The sequence below is a fragment of the Festucalex cinctus genome, chromosome 6 (assembly GCF_051991245.1).
Source record: "Festucalex cinctus isolate MCC-2025b chromosome 6, RoL_Fcin_1.0, whole genome shotgun sequence".
Lineage (NCBI taxonomy): Eukaryota > Metazoa > Chordata > Actinopteri > Syngnathiformes > Syngnathidae > Festucalex > Festucalex cinctus.
In genome coordinates this window covers 29,919,531-29,925,326 of record NC_135416.1, presented here as the reverse complement: position 1 = coordinate 29,925,326, position 5,796 = coordinate 29,919,531, and the positions used below count along the sequence as shown (strand labels likewise).

The following is a 5,796-nucleotide window of genomic DNA, read 5'->3' as shown; positions in this document are numbered from 1 at the left end:
CATATCTCACTTCCTGTCTATTTTAGGGTACACACATCAAAGAGGTTTTTGTTCATCTGGATGTGCTACAGGTGCCACACAATTTTCATAGCCGTCGGACAATCGTAGCGGGCCAGGGATCTGTTTAACCTATGTAGGTGGCGCTATGGAGCCATTTTTCTGTTATCACCTATGGCGACTTTAAAATATCAAATTTTTCGCCAGGCCTGACGTGTGTGTAAAGTTTGGTGAGTTTTCGTTCACGTTTAGTGTCTCAAAAATGTGATTGTTTGCGGAAAAGAATAATAACAAATAAAAAGAAGAACTAGAGCTGCGAGCAGCTATAAAGGGCCCTCGCAACCCGGGCCACGTTGGGGTATATGCAAGTCGGGGGACTTGCACGTTGGGGTACTGTTAAATAGACAAGGACCATGGAAAATAGAAATGCATTTGCCGTGCCTTGTGTGTAAAAAGGTGCAGTAAAAGGCCAAAAAGGATGCACAATTCCCAAAATAAATTCAAAAGTGTGGACTTTCTGATGTGTGTGCAAAGTTTCATGAAAAGTCGCTCGTTTGATATTCAAAACCAGCATCTGTTTATTTGAAAACATTGCATGGCACAGAGATGGTGTGTGATCAAATAAAAAGCTTTTTGATGACTCTTAATGTGGTGTCGCTGTGCAACACATATGTATTCATGACATAGTGAAGTATTGTGACAGTTTTGTAGGGTCCAGCAAACAGTAAATGTGTGACAGTTATTCAAGAAAAAATGTAGCTTTGAAGCAGGCTAACCAATGACATCATCTAAAGGGGAAAAAAGCACATGAGCAAGCATAGGTATAAGTAGAGGAGAAAAAGAGATGAAAGAAGTGCGAGAGATGGAACAGGAGAGGAATGCAGCTGTTTATGTATAGCTGTTGTAACAGGACAGATTAAATAACACTTTAACCTGGGGTTAACAGCGCCCTAGGACAGATAAACTCTTTAGTGTAAAAGTTTTCTGGGGCAGATGAATCCCTTGGGGTCAAAGAGTTTGGGTTAGCACATAGTCTGTTTTAGGATAATGTAACCTCCATGGATGAATTAGTCCTAGGACGCTTTGACCTGCGGGCTAAAACTTCAGGGGGGTTAACCTGTCCTGTTATATTGTGATCATCGTCTTCGTGCATGTCCTCAGTGGCTTCTTCTGTCTGTGTGGCAGCATTTGATACATCTGTAGAACAAAAAAGAATGAAGAATCATGTTAGATCTGTGAAGTTTGGTTGTCTTAGGTGTAGTTTACAGAACAGTCGTGTGCATATTTTTAGCATGGTAGTGTCTTAATACAAATGCATATTATGTAATGCACTGTATATGGATATTACAGACGTAATATTTGACGGTGATCTTATATTCATAGTTTTTGCCCGTTAATAAATAATATAGCTAGTAAGTAATAAGACACGCAAAAATGGTATAGTTGAATCCTCTGGGTCAAAAAGCAATGTTTTAGGATTGTGTGATGAAATGATGAATAAAAGTAAGGATACGACAGGTACATAAATGGTTATGTAAGTGTAAAATTTGGCATGGTGTGTCCAGATACATGCAGGATAAGTATAAAATATTATGGTGTGTGATTGATTTTTTCTTAGTAAAAATTAGTATTGTAAAGGTCAAGTCACAGTATGTCCAAAAATTTTTTTTAAAAAAATCTATGGTATAGAAACATCATAATCAGGGGCAAAGACATAAACATAATAATAGTAATTAATAATGATAGAATTTAAATACAATCTTTTCCATGAATATGTCAGTTATTTTGAGAAGATACAGAAAAAAAAGAACTTTGAAGTGTCTATCAGTGGATGAAAGAGGGCAAGATCACAGCATAGCTACATGATATCAGTCACATTTGAAAGTAATCAAGTGTAGTATGTATTCACATTATATACATTGAGAAATTGCGGCTCAATAATCAGTCAGTGTTTTAGTTAACAGTCCAATGTTACCTTCAAGATATTCCTAACAGAAAAAAAGGAACGTGCATTAACAAAAAAATGTAAAAATGTCCATTGTCAAACATGTCATTCATTATACACAATGTGTAGGATGGGGATGCTTGCTGTGTTAGTGTTTGTGTGTCTTCCATGTCATATAGCTTACCATCACGGACAAATGCATCACATGCATCCTTTATATCCAATGCAGTCTGGAGTTCTTTCACAAGCTTGGTTTTGAAGTCTATCTGTTTTTCAAGTGCTCGATTGACTCGAGTCACATGGACTAGTTGGTTCATTTGGGAATGAAGATCAAGGCTGCGCTGGTATAAGTCGTTGCGACTGAAAGCATGATCAATGCATGCATACTGTAATGACAAAGCATTCAATGAAAATCAGTCATGTTAGATTCCATGATTCTAAATAGCAGAGGTAACGTGTTGGTGCAAAACGTTGTGGTCGTGTTGCATGTTACTCAATGGCTGTGTGTGTCAAAACGAGTTTATTTGAAAGAATATACAAATATATACACACGGACATATATATTTATACAGTATAACAGTGCCGCATGTATTGGTTTTAAGGAAAGAGTTGAAAAGCAGTGTTCAGAAAAAAGCATAAGACGCACAAAGTACCATTTCACTACATGTAATAAGTTGTCAAGTAGACATGTGAATTAAGTGGTTAAGATAGTGGCTACTGTGCAAGTAAGCTTCAATTGTCTCTAAAAGGTTAGCATATGTGTTCTACATGATATCAATGGCTAGACGTGCTCGTGGAGAAACATTACAAACAGAAAAACACACTAAAGGTGCCTTTAACAAACCTGTTAATAAATGAGAACTTAATACATATATGTATGGCATACTGTATATGATTGAGAAAGTTGTCCTGTTTAGTTTATGTATTGTATACTTACGGAAAAAAGTTGGCAATCTTTGCGTATGGAGATGATTAGAGGGTCTTTATCAAAAGAGAATTTGCTTGTTGATTTGTTCATGTTCTGTAGAAAAGCAAAGGAGTAGAAATAAATACAGTATCATACTTCATAAACATACAAGAAATTTGTAGCTGTATTAACCATTGTTGGTATTTGAAGTGATAATTTAGGAATAGAAGTGTAGTGATTGCAGAATTTATAGAGTGCTTACCTTGTATGACTTTGTAGATGGAAATGTCTTTTGTTGAAAGAGCTCTTTGTTGTCTACTATATATATGCAAGGACAAGCATAAGTAGGTGTGGTTATGAAGTACTTGACCATTGAAATAAAGCAGTGGTATCAAATGTATGGACCGTGGTTTGGCTCAGGCCTGCAAAGGGGTTTAATGTGGCACAAGAGATAATCTTGTAAGGTACAAAAAATAATAATAATATAATAGGTATGCCTCTGAGTTTTCACAAATCTAGGTCAAGTCAAGTCATCTTTAGTTATTTTGCGCTTGAATCATCCAATCGGAAATGCTCCATAAAAAATGTATAGAGGGTGCGATTTATTGCAAATTGCACAAGAAATCTCTAAAACTTCATGTTAATGACAAGTCTGATGTGTGTGCAAAGTTTCACGAGTTTTCACACATGTATAGATATAAAAAAACAAAGCAGCACTTTACTTGGCAACCAATGCATCGCTATAGCAGCAGCGTGCGACAAAATAAAAAACTTTCGATAAATTTGCATCTTAAACATCTTAAGATGAAACACACCAAGTTTGAACACGGTCGGATGAATTTTGTAGGAGGAGTTAAAATATGACCCCTAAAAAAGGCCACAAAAAAAGGCTACAAATCCCATCATAAATCAAAATGGCGGACTTCCTGTTTGGTTTAGAACATGGTTCCAAGAGACTTTTTTGTACATCGTGGGCTCTTATGTATGCCTCTAAATTATCATAGCGCTAGGTGAAACGTACAACCGGGAATGCTTCGTTAAAGAGGAGTTTTTTAGCTCAAAATGTGATGCCCGGCCCCTACGGGACTTCCTGTTGGGTTTAGCACATGGCACCAAGAGACTTTTTTGTACATCGTGGGCTGTTACATTTGTCTCCAAATTTTCGTAGCTCTAGCTGCTTCGTACAACTGGGAATGCTTCATTAAGAAGTAATTTTTTCCTTTGCAAACTGTGCATGCCACGGCAACAGCGTGCGACAAAATAAAAAGCTTTCAATAACTTTTCATCTTCAACATCTTAAGATGAATCACACCAAGTTTGGAGATGATCGGATAAACTCTGTAGGAGGAGTTCGTTAAAATAAGACCCCTATGAAATGGCCCAAAAAATGGCAACACGTTCCAAAGTAAATCAAAATGGCGGACTTCCTGTTCGGTTTAGCATATGGTTCAAAAAGAGTTTTTTGTACCTTGAGGGCTGTTACATATGTCTTCAAATATTGGTAACTCTAGGTGAAATGTACAGCCGGGAATGCTTCATTAAGTTAGAATTTTGAAACACAAAATTTGATGCCTCGCCTCTGGCGGACTTCCTGTTAGGTTTAGCATATGGCACCAACAGGCTTTTTGTAGATCATAGTCTGTTACATATGTGTACCAATTTTCGTAGCTCTAGATTAAACGTACCACCGGCAATGCTTCGTTAAGTAAGAATTTTGAAACTGTAAATTTGATGCCCCGCCACCGTCATATAGTATGTCAAAAACTTTAGATTTTTTACCATGATGTTGTCCCAGGTGTTGAGATGGTACAGCCCAAGTTTGAAGTCAATCGGGTTAACCGTGTAGGAGAAGCGGGCAAAAGTATGACCCCTGTAAATGTGCAAAAATGGGCCAAAATTGGACATTCAAATACTCATACCTCACTTCCTGTCTATTTTAGGGTACACATATCAAAGAGGTTTTTGTTCATCTGGATGTGCTACAGGTGCCACACAATTTTCGTAGCCATAGGACAATCGTAGCGGGACAGGGATCCGTTAAACCTATGTAGGTGGCGCTACAGAGCCATTTTTCTGTTATCATGTATGGCGACTTTAAAATATCAAATTTTTCGCCAGACCCGATCTGCGTGTAAAGTTTGGTGAGTTTTCGTTCATGTTTAGTGCCTCAAAAATGTGGTTGTTTGCGGAAAAGAATAATAACAAAGAAAAAGAAGAAGAAGAAGAACTAGAGCTGCGAGCAGCTATAAAGGGCCCTCGCAACCCGGGCCACGTTGGGGTATTTGCACGTCGGGGTACTGGCATGTTGGGGTACTGTCAAATAGGAAACCATCTAAATTGTAAACGTTTTTGCCATGCTTTGTGTTTTTAAAGTTTCATGGAAAGGCCAAAAACGATGCACAATTAACAAAATAAAATCAAAATGGATTGGCACATGGCTATATAGAATACTTTTTGAATATATTCGGCATGCCTGCCAATATTCACACATCTAGCTGAATCATATAATCGGAAAGACTTCATAAAAATGTCTAGAGGGCGCTATTGAGCCATTTATTACAAATAGCACAACAAATCTCTAAATAAAATATTCATGTTCTAGACAGGTCTGGTGCGTGTGCAAAGTTTTGTGAGTTTTCACCCATATTTAGACTCTCAAAAAAGCATTTTTCTTCACAAACAATGCATGGCTACAGCAAAGGCGTGTGACAAAATAAAAAAATTCAATAACTTTTCATCTTAAATATCTTAAGATGAAACACGCCAAAGAATGAAGACGATCTGATAAGTTCTGTTGAAAATATGACCCCTATAAAAGGCCCCAAAAAATGGCTACAAATACCAAAGTAAATCAAAATGGCAGACTTCCTTTTTGATTCAGCATATGGCTTTAGAAACCTTTTTGTAAGTCTTAGGCTGATAGGTATCACAATTTTTACAAATCTAG

General features: G+C 37.2%; 1 long non-coding RNA gene across 1 annotated transcript; it reads right to left on the bottom strand.

Moving 5' to 3' along the window:
• Nucleotides 1-309: 309 nt before the first annotated feature.
• On the bottom strand, nucleotides 310-3,854 carry LOC144021117 (uncharacterized). Its single transcript, XR_013284052.1, has 4 exons — nucleotides 3,112-3,854; nucleotides 2,880-2,963; nucleotides 2,127-2,328; nucleotides 310-1,194 (listed from the first exon to the last, which is right to left on the bottom strand). It is a non-coding gene; the product is annotated as an uncharacterized LOC144021117 (long non-coding RNA).
• Between the last annotated feature and the right edge of the window lie 1,942 nt (nucleotides 3,855-5,796).